The following is a 17,462-nucleotide window of genomic DNA, read 5'->3' as shown; positions in this document are numbered from 1 at the left end:
TAAAAAATGAAATCACTTAAGAATGCTCAGAGATAAATGTCTGTGTCTGAAGATACATTGAACACTTAGGGTTGGTCTTTTATCTGTTTTTCCCCCTTATAATTAAACAATATAATTTTATAGAATAGCAATAGCAGTAGACTTATATACCGCTTCATAGGGCTTTCAGCCCTCTCTAAGCGGTTTACAAAGAGTCAGCATATTGCCCCCAACAATCTGGGTCCTCATTTTACCCACCTCGGAAGGATGGAAGGCTGAGTCAACCCTGAGCCGGTGAGATTTGAACCGCTGAACTGCTGATCTAGCAGTAGCCTGCAGTGCTGCATTTAACCACTGCACCACCTTGGCTCACCAAGAATCTTGGTGAACCCAATATTTAGAAAAAACTGTGCAATATTGCATTGAAGGACTTAATAAGAAATAAGAAGCTGAGAGAGAGAAAAATAATAGTCAACTGCCAAAATGTTCAAGATGGTTTTTGCTTCAGTATTTCCTGAAGGGAACATCTTACAAGTGCCTGAAGAGTTTCTATTGCAACAAACTGTCTTTGTATAATAATTTTTTTTGGTTATGGCCATCAAGTACTTATACGCACAGCTCTCCTGTTTTAGCTTATTTTTCTTATCTCCTCTTATGATAATAGGAAATAGAATGTATATATATAGAGCTTTCTGAAAGCTTATTCTGCTTGACTTGGTGATACGTCAATCATGCTGGTTGGGTTTTGTTATCAGTTTTTCATTTGCTCAGCTTCATCACCTAAGGGCTATGATCTCATTGGTCTCTCAATTACTGAAGAGGGTTAGATAGGGTCAAGTGTTTGGATGAGAAATTTGTAAAAGAAAGTCGAGCAGCAGAGTATGCAGAAGTACTTTAAATAGCAGCCATAACATAACATTGACAATAGTGGTGTCAAACTTGACTTCATTGAGGGACGTATCAGAGATGTGTTTGACCTTGGGAGGGTCAGGGTGGGCGTGGTCAGAGTGGGCATGGTCAGCTCAATGTTACTCATGTCAGTGCCTGTTTTGGCTCAAGTGCTCTGCCAGTGAAAATGGGCCCCCGAGCTCCGTTTTCAGCTGCAATGGCATCCTGAAACCCTCTGCCAGAGAAAATGGAGCTTGGGAGGGCCAAGTGCCAGGGATACTTTGCAGGTTGACACTGAGGGATGAAACACCAAATCCCCCCCCCATCTCTCACCCCACTCCATGCCAGTCCACTCCACTTCCCCAAAAAACCAATCCCCACTACCCACTAGACAATCCCCAGATGATCGAACAAATGATCGCTTAAAATATTTACGGCTATATTAAAACACAGGCTGAAATTGATCAAGCACATCTCCCATTAAGAAGTTGACAAACTTCAACTTAACTCAATCATGAAGAATCCCCCCAAGACAAGAAAAGCCTTTGACTACACAAAGATAGGCTCTCCCTCCCCCCAGCCAGACCCCTCACCCAAAATTGTAACACCTCAAAAGATTAATAATTAAGAAGTCTCACAGAGACTTCCTCCCTGTCATTAACACATCTCCAACTTATCTGCAAAAATCTGATAAAGGACAAATATTATTGCCCCTCCTGTCTCTCCCCTGCCCTCCCATTCAATTCACGGTTACCTTTGAGAGCTGTACAGACAACTATGCTGTCAAATAAATTATGTCTCAAGCAAGTTTCCCAGAGTGTTTGTTTTCATGACCCAGCTTGGAAGACAGACCAAAATAATTTTCTCCTAAGAGAACTAATAGATAAACATGAAGATGTGTAATTAGTCCAATGGTTCCTACTGCTTGCAAAATATCATGGTGGCAACTGGAGAAACAGTAGAAGAAGGGAGAGAGGGGGGGGGTTAACAGGAAATGATAGGCAATTGCCCATGGCGCCACTTGGTTACTGATAGGACAGCTTTCCTCTATCTGAAGGCATCCAGTTGTTTTGGACTAGGTTCTCAGAATCCCAGCTACCTTCCTTAGCTACTAGAGCTTTTATTACAGTTTGCAGTAGAACAATGAGGTTTCATGGAAAGAAGAGTTGAAAAGAAATGAAAAATAAAGTATAGTGTCCAAAATATGTTCTGGGACAGGCAGCGTGGAAGAATTAGTCCTTTGAAAATGGAGAAAACCTAAATATCTGAAACAGTAGAACTGCAGGGTCGACAAAGATGTTATTTTTTCCCAAGAGGCAACTAGAGCTGAAGAAGCTTCTTGGATAAGAAGTGGCATGTCTTCAGACAAAAACAAGAAAATTCAGTTGTCTCTTTAAAAAGAAGCATCTTTGGGACAACCATGACCTGAATGATTGAGAATCTCCATAGACATGCAGGAGTGACAGTTACAGCTAGGACTATATCAAAAAGATGGAAGTTCAGACAGTGAAGGGCTGGCTTTGAAAATAAAGACAGAGAATTTTGGGGGGAGCTGATAGGAAGTCAGCAAAGAGAGACAAGGAGGCTCATCCTATGATTATAACAAAGGAAAAGGTAAATGATTTTTAGTTTGGCCTCTGGTTTGAGATTCCTAATATTTTTGTAGCCCTGCTTATTCATGGATAGAAATGCTACTGCAGAGTTTGCCTGCCATGGAGCAGTCAAAAACAGAGGCCTTCTGTCCATTAAAACAGATGGCAAACCTAATGTCTCTATAGATTTTATTCCCAGAACATGAGTGCCATAAGGTAGAAGCACTTCTCAGCATCTTCTATGTAGGAAGAGAGCTCCATCTGACAAGTAACCGTCCCCAAATTGCACCTGCAATCAGATTATTATATGCTAAGACACAATTCTAGATAAATCCTATTTTTCCGTTTGACCTTCTTTTTAAGCCTCAGTTTGAATTTGACTCTCCCATAATTACAGCTCATCACTTTATCACTGTAATTGAACTGCCCCGTGTCACCTTTCCTTTTCCTCCACATCACCTGCCAGGGTATAACCATTTATCTGTCTGGAGCTTGAAGAAAAAGAGGAGGAGGTTTTCTTAGCTTGAAGAGTCACAGTGCAGGTGAATGTTTAGTTGCTAGGTGAATGACTTGACTCCCAACATATAGTTGGCAGTTATTATAATTATCACATCCTTTACTTTCCTGGACTTAATCCAACTTTCAGCCAAGGAGGCCAAGACAAAAGTATGACACAATTTCTCCAATAGTTGTTATCCTCCAGCACATCTGAATATGCTGTTTTAAAGCCAAATAAATAAGAAATAAATGTCCTGACTGGGCTTAAAGGCTTGAGTCAAGGCCAGCCATATCATTTGGCTGACAGACATTAATTTAAGCTATTACAAAAAGGAAACAAATGGTTAATTGTTTAACTTATTAACTCTTTTCTAAGGCTAAGGAACAATTTGAATTTCATGTATCAGACTAGTTTTGAGAACCATGCCCATATCCTTGGGAAAAATGAAAGTAATTAACATAAACCTTGTTTAGTGACTGCCTTGTTTAATGAATGTTCGCAGTTACAGTAATGATAAAAAAAATAGCTTTGTGCCTGCATTTATGATCTCCACAGGTCTGTGAAACAAAGGAAAAATGAATAGGACAGTTACGGTTTCATTTAACAACACTTGCTTAGTGACCAAATTGCTAGTCCTAATTGTGGTTACTAAACAAGGACTACGTGAATTTGCTGTACTTTCTCAGTAAAGTGACTTATGCTGGACCAAATGAGATTCTGAATTAGATATAAAGGGGCAGTGATAAAAAAATATAGGTTTTACCAGGTAGGATTCTAGAACACACTAAACTACCTTAGGGTGACTCAGCCTATCCAGCCAGTCTGCTTGTTCCATGCGGTACCACTTACCACCTCTGAGTCCCACTCAGAAATGTCTCGTCTGTGTGTGTGTGACTCACACGCAAAACTCACATGTTTTCTCACTTATTGATGGACTTTCCGAAACAGCACTACTATAGAACTTGACAAAAACATTAGCGTTAGCTCTGGGGCTATTTGTTCCCCTCTCCCAGATGAGCCATTAAGAGCCATATAGAAGCTGCATTATGAGATAAAATGTGAAATTATCCTGCCTAATTTGTAAGAAAGGCTATTTCTGTTTCTCTGTGTTTTTTGCCAATCAAAAAACTTTGCTTTGGCAAAACCTGGGAATCTAGGTTTTGCCAAAGATGAACAGTCACATCAATGGTTAGCATACTTACCTTTAATCTTCTTCTATTGAAAGTAATTGCTATATTTATTATTTATTTATTTATTTATTAGACTTATATACCGCTTCATAGGGCTTTCAGCCCTCTCTAAGTGGTTTACAAATTTTTTAGCAAATTGAGTCAGCAACTTGCCCCCACAGTCCGGGTCCTCATTTCACCCACTCCGGAAGGATGGAAGGCTGAGTCGACCTTGAGCCGGTGAGATTTGAACCGCTGAACTGCAGATCACAGTCAGCTAAAGTGGTCTGCAGTACTGCACCCTAACCACTGCGCCACCTCGGCTCCCTTATATCCTTTTAAAAATTGTCCAATCTATTACAGAGATTGAGCACATGCATCTATCCACCTGTAAAAAATAATAATGGCAAAAGCTACAATTTGGATTCTTTTTTAAGGTATTTTGTTGTTATTAGTTGTCAAGTTATGTCCGACCTATCGCGACCCCATGGACTATGTTCCTCCAGGACTTCCTGTCCTCTAACATCCTCTGGATTCCATTTAAACTCACGCCTACTGCTTCAGTGACTCCATCCAGCCACTTCCTTCTCTGTCGTCCCTTTCTTCTTTTGGCCTCAATCTTTCTCAGCATTAGACTCTTCTCCAATGAGTCATTCCTTCTCATCAGGTGGCCAAAGTATATGAGTTTCATCTTCAGAATCTGGCCTTCTAAAGAGCAGTCAGGGTTGATCTCCTCTAGGACTGTTACTTCCCACCAAAGTGGTCCCTATTTTTCTACTTGCATTTTTACATGCTTTTGAACTGCTAGTTGGCAGAAGCTAGGACAAGTAATGGGAGCTCACTCCATTACGTGGTGCTAGGGATTTGAACTGCTGAACTGCCGACCTTTCTGATCAACAAGTTCAGCATCTTAGCCACTGAGTCACTGCATGCACCTTCGACATTTAGTCATGCCAGCCGCATGACCACGGAGATGTCTTCAGACAGTGCTGGCTCTTTGGCTTTGAAATGGAGATAAGCACCATCTGCTAGAGTTGGGATGACTAGCACATATGTGCGAGGAGGAACTTCTAGGACTGACCAGTTTGATCGCCTTGCATCCAAGGGACATGCAGGAGTCTTCTCCAGCACCCTAGTTCAAAAGCCTCAATTTTTTGGCACACAGACTTTCTTATAGTCCAACTTTCACAGCCATACACTGCAACTGGGAAAACCATAATTTTGACTATGTACACTTTTGTCGGCAAGGTAATATATAGTTATATCAATTTATTCTGGTATATGCATTGTGTGCAGGCATGCAGCTTTAAGTAAGTCTACAAATCTGCTTTTCTCTTTCCCTCAGCTACCTTCTTCTCAGAACAAGTCTTGAATCCTGGAGCAGCATAGAAAATTGCGACTCAGAAAGAATATTTTCTCATACACTGTACAGAACCTATACAATCAGTTCCTGATTTGCCAAGCATCCAAATTTTTATCATATGAGTGTAGGGATACTACAATGGTTGTAAGTGTGAAAAACAGTCATAAGTCACTTTTTTCAGTGCTGTTGTAACTTCAAACTATTACTAAATGGGTGATTGTGTTGAGGACTACCTGTATTCATTATATGTGCAAAAAGAACAAAGTGGCTGCAAACTAAATCAAAATTACTAGTTAAAAGAAATCAGAGAAAGTAGTACATATCTTATTATTTACTCCAAATGGTGTTGAAACAGAAATTCTTTGTGGTTTGTCTCAAATCTAGATTACATATTTATTTGTTTCCTTTACCTAGGGAAGGAATAGTATCATATATTTCAGGACTTGAACACCTTTGAGAATTTTACTGCAGATTGAGACATCTGAGATACATGAACAAAAATGAAGCAGCAGTCTTGCCATAGTAATTTCTCAAAGTCAAGGTAACCTATCATGGTACAGTAAGCCTGTTGCAAAGGTCAGATGCAAAATGCAGATTACTGTCAGATGCAAAAAATCAGGACCATACATGAAGTTCCAATTAAACTGATTTATTACCAACCATGCCAATGCCCAAGAATCTATTCAACTAACACCACTACCTTAATGTTAGATAAAAGTCAGCAGAATTCTAGATAAATTGGACTTAATCTGTTTGTGGCTAAGTTGAAGGTATAGGCTGACTCATCTTTTGACTTTGCCCCAGGTTCTGCCACTCCTTCTCCTACAACTATCCAATCACCATATGTATCAAGATGTATAATAATATTTAGTATTGTATAATAAAAATAGCAATGTAATCAGTTTCTGTGTATAAAACAGACAATCGATGACCCGTTGGGTCATCCTTTCATAGATATTTTCTTACCATATTCCTCAATACCTTCAACAAGCACAGAATGTCTAATGTACTACCTTCATTGGAAAAGTTGGATTCATTCAGAGATACATTGCCTTGCAAATACCCTTGTTGAACTGTGTTGAACAGAACAGGAAATTTTACGACATTTTGTATTATTTCATAACCTGTTTTATGATGATTTTTATGTCATAAAATGTTTTAAAAATTTGCCTAATTCCACAGGAGTTGTGGGTCCCAGATTTGTAAATTAGCCCCTTTGAGATACCTTGTTTCAAAAACTGTTGCTCTACGGATGCACCATTTTGCTCACAGATTAATAGTCCTAACAATTGGTCTTACTGTAGGATGATAGCAATAGCAATAGTACTAAGACCTATATATAGCCCCACAGTGTTTTACAGCACTTTCTGGATGATTTATAGTGTCATCATGCTATCCTCAAACAAGTTGGTCCTCATTTTACTGACATTGGAAGGATGGATGGCTGAGTTAACTTTGAACCCATCAAGATCGAAGTCCAGGCTATGGGCAGCATTAGCCGGCAATAATACTGCATTCTAACCACTGTGCCACCAGGTTCAATAGCACTTGAACATGTAAAATAATAATCTCCAAAGATATTTAAAAATCACTTAAATTAAAAAGAAGAAATAAGGCACACTTTTTCAAAATCAAGCAGACTGGGGAGAGATTTATGACGTTCAGCACTTTCAATCTCCTAGAGATTATTTTAAAAGGCCCTATGCCAGTCACACAGCTGAGGTCTATATCCGTGATGATGAACCTATAGGTCCTCCCACCGGCCAGCTGTTCTTTGGGTCTCTGATGCATAAGCGCAGAGGCGGGGCACATGCTGGAGATGCGTGCGCATGCACGGAGGTCACATGTGCATGTGCAGGAGGGGAGCACGGGGGTTCACACATGCATACGTGGGGCGGGGCGCAGGGTGTGTGTGTGTTCACACACACATTGTATTATGGGTGCGCGTGCACCCTTTCAGCACACGACAACAAAAGGGTTAGCCATCACTGGTCTATATGCTATTCTGAATAATTCACTGGAGAAAAAGAGATTGTATTTGCCCTGTGACAAATAATTATTTTTGAGTGCAAGACAGAGGAGAAATCTATGCAATAGAAGGCACTGCTCTGAGAGAAAATGGGCGAAGTCAGAACTGAGCAATGATTTCAGCCTAAACAATTATCCAGAAAAAGTTAACAATTGTGTAAAAGCATTAAATTAAATAGCTATGGAAAGGACTGGGCTGCAAGTCTCACAAATCACATCCTGGCGACCGATTTGTGAAGGTTATGAGGAGAATGAGAACAGTCTCCTGCTGCAATCCTCTGTTTACCAACCTCAAGATGGCAGTGCTGTAAAACAGCTGCACTTCCACCAGAACACTTACATAATCTTGTTTATACAGCAAGGAGGTCATTTGAAAGCTAAGATCACACAATGCTAATTTGGCCAATGACTTTCAGCTTCTACTCTCCCCTCCCCTGTTTTTGGCAAAATGCCTTCTTTATGTCTAGATGGAGACTTCTCAAGGAAAGGGGATGTGCTGATATGCTGCTGAGGAAGGCTTGCAGACAGGGGAAAGTAGCTCAGATTAAAGTTTCAGGTTTGTTTCAAGTTATGCCTTCCTTAGAACTGCTTCTTTTAGTTTCTTGTTCTGGACCAAAATGACATGGGAATGCTTGGCTGAACACCACTGTACTTTCAGTGGGGATTTCTGACCCAGAGCTCTCTTGCATATATTTTTGTTCCATTTGGAAATTCTATCAGGGGAGTATAAATCAAAAGCACTCTTTCTGCTGCCTGAAGAAAAGACATTTTAGAGAAACCTCCAGCTGCCCTTGCATACAATATAACTCATATTGAAATAAGGTGGATGAGAGTTTATATGCATATTATCTGTTTATTTTAATGATTTCTAATGAGTTATGAAGTACACGCTGGACAGTTTATTTTTTAGGAGAAAAGCCCTAGTCAACTGACTAGAGGAGTACTACAGGAGTACTAGAGGAAGTACTCCACTCCTCTGCTCATCATAGAATACCTTATGCCACCAGGCTTGAAATTTTGGGCTTGGACAACCTGGAACTATACCGCCTACGGTCTGATCTAAGCATAGTACACAAAATTGTCTGCTACACCATCCTACCTGTCAACGACTACTTCAGCTTCAACCTCAATAGTACATGGGCAAACAATAGATACAAACTCAAGGTAAACCACTCCAAACTCGATTGCAGAAAATATGACTTCAGCAACAATGCCTGGAATGCTCTACCTGACTCTGTTGTTACATCCTGAAACCCCCACAGCTTCAACCTTAAACTGTCTACCGTGGACTTCACCCCATTCCTAAGAGGTCCGTAAAGGGGGAGTGCATAAGCGCACCAGCGTGCTTTCCGTCCCTGTCCTACCGTCCCCATACATTTGTACTCATTTCCTTTGTTCATGTCCTTGTTTATACTTATACCTGTTCTCTTGAACATGTTTGACATACTAAATAAATAAAATAAATAGAATAACTGCAGCAGTTCTACCTGGCTAGGAAAAAGATGGCTGTTGAAAAGATGTATTTTCAAAGTCTAGTGACATTAGGTAAAGTACAAATAGTCCTCGAAATATGACTTTTATGGAACCTGCCCATTATGGCCACGTGGTGTGACATCTGTTGTGAAATATCTCACTTAATGATCCTTCTATCCCTCCTCTTCCCAATGCACTTGTTAAATGAATGTGTAGGTTGTTAAGTGGCACATGGAGTACTTCAGTGTTGGAGGAGGCTTTTGGAAGCCTAGTACAGGTCCATGCCCACCTGCTCTGTTCCTCCCAAGGCTCCCCCCCCTTTACCAGGATACCCTGGGATCTGCTTTTAACTCTTTGGGTCCCCACAGGCCTTTTCCCATTTCCACCAGGATGACCTCCCCAGGCCTTAGGCGTGATTTCCAGCCCAGCATGCCAAACACTCTCCTCCTCAATTATTTTTAGCACAGCTCCAAGACCATCTAGAGCACTAGAATGGATTGGCTCATTGTATGGCCATATGGCACAATTCCAGAAGGGTGGTAATATTTACAGCTAACAGAATACAATTTGGCTGCTGGAAACATGGTGGCTGCTTCTGGAATTACGCCATGTGGCCCTGGAGATTTCCAAAAGGTTGTACAGACTTTAGTAAAACAGAATGGGTCATTTGTCCCTCAGCCACATGGCATGTTTCCAGAGTGACTGACATGTTTCAAATCTCCGAACTGCATTCTAGTACTGCTGCCACTTCAAGGAATGAGTCATGTAGCCAAGGATGACCACTCTGTTTTGCTGTCTTAACATGTCTATGGACATTCTTAGTCATCTAGATCATAGTTGTCCCAGAGGTGCTTTTTCAAGAGGCAACTAGACTTTCTGGCTTTTTAAAAAAAGATATTTCGCTTCTCATCCAAGAAGCTTCTTCAGCTCTGACTGCATGGTGGGGAATGGAGGAATTTATACTCCTTGCAGATAGCTGGTCATTTGCATTCTTTTAGCTAATCATTAAGGTCACCTGAAGGTTTATGTCAAACCTGAAGTGATCATGGTTGGAGACACTTTGGAGGCTTCTGGGCTGCCACACCACAGAGGGAGGGGGAAATTGTTAGAGGGAGTTTGGAACCAAAACTATTAAACTTTCCTGTGGGAACCCATGGACATTCCCACAGGTGGCTGGCCAGAGGAGGAACAAAGTAGCTAAGCAATCATCTAGCTCCTGGATTGGACAGTGTGACTTGGGGGGAAAGGGAAAACTTTTACTTTTAATTAGGTGAAAGCTACAGGAACTTTAGAGTCAGCTTACACTAGTTGTGCCAATAGGATGTACCCAATAAAACTGTTCTTTGAGGAACCTGCCTGCCTCGGAGTTCTGATTTCTACGGGTGCATTACTTGGAATGACAGTTTATGATTGTCATCAGGATCACCTCAATGGTGCAAATGGGTGTGGAGCCTTCTTGGAACTGTTGAAAGGACTGTGTTGTAGATTGGAGATATGTGATGGTCATAACCACCCCCACCCCCCCACCGTTGAGAGAAGGCTGTTCAATTTTGACATAGTTGGCCTCTTTGACTTCTCTTTCAAGCCAGCGGTCCTCTCTGTCCAAAATGTGCACTCTGCTGTCTTCAAAAGAGTGGCCTTTGTCTTTTAAAGGCAGATGGACTGCTGAATCTAGCCCTGATGGGTTTGTTCTCCTATGTTGTGCCATGTGTTTATGAAGTGGTTGTTTTGTTTGTACAGATCTGCACACGGCTCACTGCATCGTACTGCATATATCACGTTGCTCAGTTTGTGTCTGGATGTTTTATCCTCGGGGTGGACAAGCTTCTGCCTTAGTGTATTCTTGGGTTTGAAGTGTGCACGTATGTTGTGTTGGCTGAAGATCCTTCTGAGCTTTTCCAATATTCCTGCAACGTATAGAATGACAATGTTGCTTTCTCTATTGTTCTTTTTGTTGTCTGTTATAGAAGAGCTCCTGTAGGGTCTTTTTTGAGATTTGATGAAGGCCCATTTGGGCTAGCCACACCTTCTGAGGGCTTCCTTGATATGTTTTTGTTCTTTTTCTTTCCCATCTTTGCTGGTGGACAGGCCTTCAGTTTGCTGGTGTAGAGTTCTGATGACTCCCATTTTGTGCTCCTTTGGGTGGTGGGAATCAAAATGTAAACATTGGTCTGTGTGAATGGGTTTTCTATAAGCTCAATGTTAAGGCTTCTGTCTTCCCTAATGTGTTCTGCACAATCCAGGAAGGCTAGATTATTTTCCTTAACATCTTCCTGTGTGAATTTAATATATCTGTCCACAGGAAACACAGAAATTGGAAACGTTCACCAAACATTTCAACTCTGTTGTCAGAAAGTCCAGTTGCCTCTTGAAAAAGCACATTTGGGATGTGCATAAAAAAGTGGCTTTTCAAAAATCTTTTCTTCAATATGTCCTTGTCTGGCTCACAGCTCTGGGATTTTCCTGGTGCCAACTTTGTGTCTGCTTAGCTTTTTTTGAGGCCAGCCTGGTTTGCTACCTGCTAATATCTGCCATGGCATTTCATAACAGCTTCAATTGTATTAATTTATCTTTTCCTTTTATCTGTAACTATGTAACATAGTTTTATCTCTAACTATGAGGGTCTCAGTTGAATTTATGTTTTACTCATCCTGACCTATACAGAAAAGTTATTTAGTAATCACCACTTTCTACTTCGATTTATCAAGGAAACAATAGTTTAATTATACTTTATTTTTTCATACTTTTCCTCTGCTAAATGGTTTTTTCTTTTTTTTAAATTGTGGAATCTTAAATGCTTTCCACTTACTGACAATACATCATCAAAGTATGCACATTTTTCTGGTTGTGTGTATGTGTGTGTGTGTGTGTGTACACACACACACACACACACATTTTGCTACTTTTGCTACTTTAACAGGATATGCTTATCAAACAAATGCCAAAAAATATAGGATGATATTCAAAGATGTATTTTTGTCAGGTGCAATTTTACAATACTGTGTGGCATGTCATTATAAAACATTCAGAATGGCAAGGCAAATAAAGCTATAATAGCACAAACTCATGGTGGGATTCAAATTTTTTTACTACTGGTTCTGCGGGCATGGCTTGGTGGGTGTAGCTTGGTGGGCGTGGCAGGGAAAGGATACTGTAAAATCTCCATTCCCTCCCCACTCCAGGCAAAGGACACTGAAAAATTTCCCACCCCACCCCAATCAGCTGAGACTCGGGAGGGAGAGAATAGATGGGGGTGGGGCCAGTCAGAGGTGGCATTTACCAGTTCTCCGAACTACTCAAAATTTCCACTACTGGTTCTCCAGAACTGGTCAGAACCTGCTGAATACCACCTCTGGTACAAACGTATGGACTCAGGACTGATTTATACATTAATATATTTTCAGTATTAATTGCAATGACAATACAGTATATCTGAGTTAGGCAGGAATAAGGCGTAGGAATAACCGTTTTGCTTTCTGCAGAAAGCATCCAAATAATGCAGTAATGGAATCAGATGGATTCGACTGTACATTGAAGGTTTGGCATCAGTTCACAACAGCTGAAGTGTAGCAGATGGCAAGAACCAAACATGTAAACAAAAATTGATTAACCAAGCAATGTACATTGGTAAATGTCAAACATTTGGAGGATGGAAAAAGTTTTATCTAGAAACTGCTGTCTAAGGTTTGGAGGGTACACATTAAGATGAGTTTCTTAGGATTTCATAAACAAAAATGAAACAATAACATTCTGGACTCCATCCAGAATCCATGGTCATCTAGTGACTAGATAACTAATAGGACTATCTACTCATTTTCCTTTGGAAAGATTTAAAGCTAATGGAGAGGGGGAAACCTGTGACTTTAGCCAGGGCAGTGGTGGGTTGCAGGCGGTACGCCCCAGTACGCATGTACCGGCACCAGCCCGGAGCACTGGATACCATTGGAGTTTAAAGGCTTTTGCGCTTCTGCGCAGGCACAAGGTGCATACAGCACCTGTACCACACTCCCCGGAGAGCTGGAGCATCGTGGTGGCACTTGAACTCATGCGCGCACTGCGTGCTTGTGCGCGCGTGCTGCATGCGTCCATGAAGACATCACCGGCCCTGTTCCAACCATACTGGAACGGGATTTGAAATCCACCACTGAGCTAGGGCAACTATCGTAGCAACTATTTCTTTCTCTTTTTTGCAAATATCTTTATAAAAAAGTTTGAGATGCAAACTAACAAAAAGGAGGTGGGGCAAGAAAAAGGGAATAACAGGACTAATTAAAAATTGACATAAAAAACATCAAAAACCTAACAATTCCTGCTACCATTCTTCATATGTTTTAGCTTCCAGCCCCCTAATCATCTTTGTTGCTCTTCTCTGCACTGTTTCCAGAATCTCAACATCTATTTTATATTGTGGTGACCAAAACTGGATGCAATATTCCAAATGTGGTCTTACCAAGGCATTATAAAGTGGTATTTTAACGTGATCTTGATTCTTTCTATCGCTCTGTTAATTCAGTCTAGGATTGCCCTGGCTTTTTTGGTCACTGCAGCATACTGATGGCTCATATTTAATTCATTGTCTAGTAGGACTCCAAAATTCCTCTCACAGTTATTATTATTGAGCCAGGTATCACCTATTTTATGCCTGTACATGACAGAGAGTTGTAGCATAGGATGTTATTCTCTGTAAAATACAGCACTTCTTCACCATGGATAAGGAACTGCTGTTTGTAGAGCATATTCTTTGCTTATGGTCTGTACTGCAGTTTAGCAAATTAAGTAATTAACATTCATAAAGTAGTAGTTTTGTTCAATGCATAAACAAAATCTATTTATTTGTACAGAAATACAGTGTCCAGTGCCCATATATACAGCACAAACTTAAGTCAATGTTGTTATAGTCACTAATCACATTTGTAACGTTTTGCTTTCATTTTTAATCAATCTCTTTCTGGTGACCATGCCAAAGGAAATAAAAATGCCTCCGCTTGTTTATATAACTAATTTGATGTTATGTTGAAATGAAATCAGCTGAGAGTAAGTCTAATTGAACTGAAAGGAAACTTCATTTAGAACCGATATATATAGTCTGTGATGCAAATTTGCATTCTTTTGAGAAAATTCAGAAGGACATTTTGATGTAAAAAAGTTTAGTACCCTTTTCTTTATGGAGGAATGATATAACAAAGATACTGCTTTTATATTCAGAAATGTAATAATAAACACATCAAACTGATTGTCAAGGAACCACATAAAAGTGTTTTCATGTGATGCTATGTGCCTGAAATATTTTTCTTTTTTTTCATTCACTACTCTGTGTATTTCTACAATCTGCCCACTGCACCTCAAAAAGAAATTGAATTATGACTTCCTATTGGACCCAAAATAGATTGACTACCACAGGGAGATGTTATGAAATGACATTTAGTAAAAGCTGTTCTCTGTTCCATTGCACAATACCCTGTGGTGTCCTTCATGCTAGTTATCGATTAACTTCATTCAATGCAAAAAGCTTCTTTTTGAGCTTGGATTGAGATGTCATAATAAAAAAAAGTCATTGATTAGTGAGACAGATGACAGAAAACATCTTCAGTAGTGTCTTGAGTTTCATGGTAGTGGCATAAGAAAATAGAAGCTAACTTTAAAATGTTGACAAAATCACAAAAAAAAATCCCTTTAATATTTTGTACAGTTATAGGGCTCAATAAAATAACTAGACAAGATGTGCCGAACTCAGGAAGACACTTTAAGAGAAAAGCTGGGGATAAAATGGCAAATATACAATATATTTTGCCATATTTCAGGTGAGTAGGAAAAACAACAAAAATTAGTGAGACAAAACCAAGAAGGGTAGAGTATAAGTATTTAACAAATGTAATACAATAGCAAATACAATAAAACATCCCTCTTGTTGAAGGTTTTAAAAGGTCCTAAAAGCAGGATAGTTATGCACTCTCATGTATTCTGTTGTTATTATTACCGAAACTGTTCAGAATCAGATATATAACAAACAGCCTGCATTGCTCATTTTGGACTTGAAAAAGGAACAATTAAAAAGATAAGTTAATGAATTCCAGTTTGCTGACATTTACTTTAAAAGAATGTTGATGTCTGGAGTAGTTTGGACCTGTTTGGGCGAACCAGTAGCAGTGATTTGAATTGGTTTGCCAAACTGGTAAATACAACCTCTGACTGGCCCTGCCCACGCCTGCCCGCTCACCTGCTCGCCACTCACCCCTTCCAGCCGCTCACCCCTTCTGGCTGTGCACTGCTCGCCCCTTCCAGCCTCTTGTCGCTCACCCCATCCACCACCCGCCCTATATTTGTTGCCTTTGCCATGTGGCCCAGCTACTCACCTGGCCAGCTCTGCTCAGCTCACCAAAGATAAGCAATGCATGCCGCCCACTTACCCTTTATCTTGGGATGTGCCATTCCCCAAGCCCTGCAGCCACCACCTACCCATCTCAGCCGGGTTGGAGAATCACTATTTCCCAGCTCCGGCCTTTCCTCGGAGCCACTGCCTGCTCACCACCCCCCTTGACTGGTTCAGGGAATGCACCATTCCCCGGCTCCATCCTTGGCCCATGCTCACCTACCTTCATGCCTTGGTGGTGGTGGTGAGGACATGGCAAGGCTCACCCGCCTTTTGCACCAAGAAGCCTCCAGGCACTGGCGGTCATTTTTGGCTGCCTTCTGAGCAGCTCCGCTGCAACGCTGTCCCTCTGGTTGCTGCTGTTCTCCTGGTCAGGTCTGGTGCAAGCGGCCCCAGCAGGCAATGGGATGCGTGTGCAATGTGCAGATGCTCCCCATTGCCTGCTGGTGCTGTTCTCGGTCAGACTCAGCCAGGAGATCAGCAGCAGCCAGAGGGATGGCATCACAGCAGAGCTACTCAGAAGGAAGCTGCTGGCTGCAGTTTTTAATGCACGATCCTAGGAGAGAGCGGGGGGACTATAAAGGGACAGACTATAAAGGCTCCACTGTGAAGGGAGGGAGAAAAGTTCAGCTTCTCTCTGCCACAGCATTCAACATGGCTACTTCTCTTCTCCTTCTTGAGCTCATACAGACAGAGCAAATATGAGAAGGAGGCAAGAAGCAGCCAGGTTGAATGCTAGAATACTTGGCTGGTTGAACTTTTCTGTCAGTTCTATGGGCATGGCTTAGTGGGTTGTCATGAGTGATGTCAAGTTGGCCACACCCACTCAGTCACATGATCCCCACCAAGCCACACCCACCAAGCCACACCCACAGATTCCATTTTAATGATACTATTCCACTATTTCTTCAGAGTTAGTGTAACTCTTGTATATATTTTGTATAGTGTGGGTGTATAAGCATGCTGAATTTTCTCTTGAGCTCCAAGGGAATATGGAGTGGCTGATTTATGACTGTGAGTCATATTGAGCCTTTCCCCCTATTTTGATAACTGTGTTATATTTTTATTCTTCTTCACAAAAAGTTTTCCTCGGTAGATAGGTAGCCAAGTACAATACTTTGAAATATATTATGCATAGAAAGAATAGTTTGAAATGTTTTACTTCAATTTATTCTGTGTGGATTCTTTTTTTAAATTGTCTTGGGCTATTTAAAAAAAGATTCTATCCAAAATACAACATACCAGCTACAGTTATTCACTTAAGAACTGTGGCAAGAAAGGTGGTATAATGGGCTTAGTGACCAAAGTTACAATGGCATTGAAAAAAGTGACTGATGACCATTTTTCACACTTAGCGACCATTTTCACACTTAGCAAGTGTTGCAGCATCCTCATGGTCACACGATCAAAATTTTGATGTTTGGCAACAGTTACAATTTATATCTGTAAATTGTAGTTCTGTTGAAATAAAAAAAAATTACAATACTATTTTTGCGTTATATGAAAATTTTTGGTATGTTGTATTTTGGATAGAATCTTTTTTTAAATAGTCTAAGACAATTTAAAAAAAGAATCCACACAGAATAAATTTTAAAAAAATCCTATGCACAATAAATAAAATATTATTTTAAAATACATTAAAAAATAAAAGAAAAAAACCCAGCTCACTTACCAGCAGGCACAAGTGAGCATTCCAAGTCAATCCAGAATGATGTAGATGTTAATACAAAGAACTGAGCAAATTAAAATTGTGAAATTAGTCAGGAAAATATTTTTCAAAGAAACTTTGCCACCATTTTTTCCACACAAGCTGACCTCCAATCTCCGGGCCCCTCCCCTCCAGAAAATCCAGGAAGGAACACTCGCTACCTCTCTAGCCAAGTATTTCCTGGAGCTCTATGGTACTTGATCATTTTTTCTTATAAAATGAGGTAAAAGGGGCGGGGGGAGTCTGTTTTCTTGCTTTAAAGTTTTAATATCTTCAATGAAAGTACTGAGACAGAGAGAGAGGGTTAGACAGAGTGTCCGGTTAGGATTTTTAAGCAAATCCACTGGGCTTTCAACATGAAGCCAGAAAATCGGGACTTTTTTAAAACGCCCC

Source organism: Thamnophis sirtalis, unplaced genomic scaffold, assembly GCF_051295495.1.
Source record: "Thamnophis sirtalis isolate CommonGarterSnake01/CBP01778 unplaced genomic scaffold, rThaSir2_p1.2 scaffold_6, whole genome shotgun sequence".
In the NCBI taxonomy this organism is placed as follows: domain Eukaryota; kingdom Metazoa; phylum Chordata; class Lepidosauria; order Squamata; family Natricidae; genus Thamnophis; species Thamnophis sirtalis.
The sequence above is the reverse complement of the archived record's forward strand: the minus strand, read 5'-3'. Positions refer to the sequence as shown.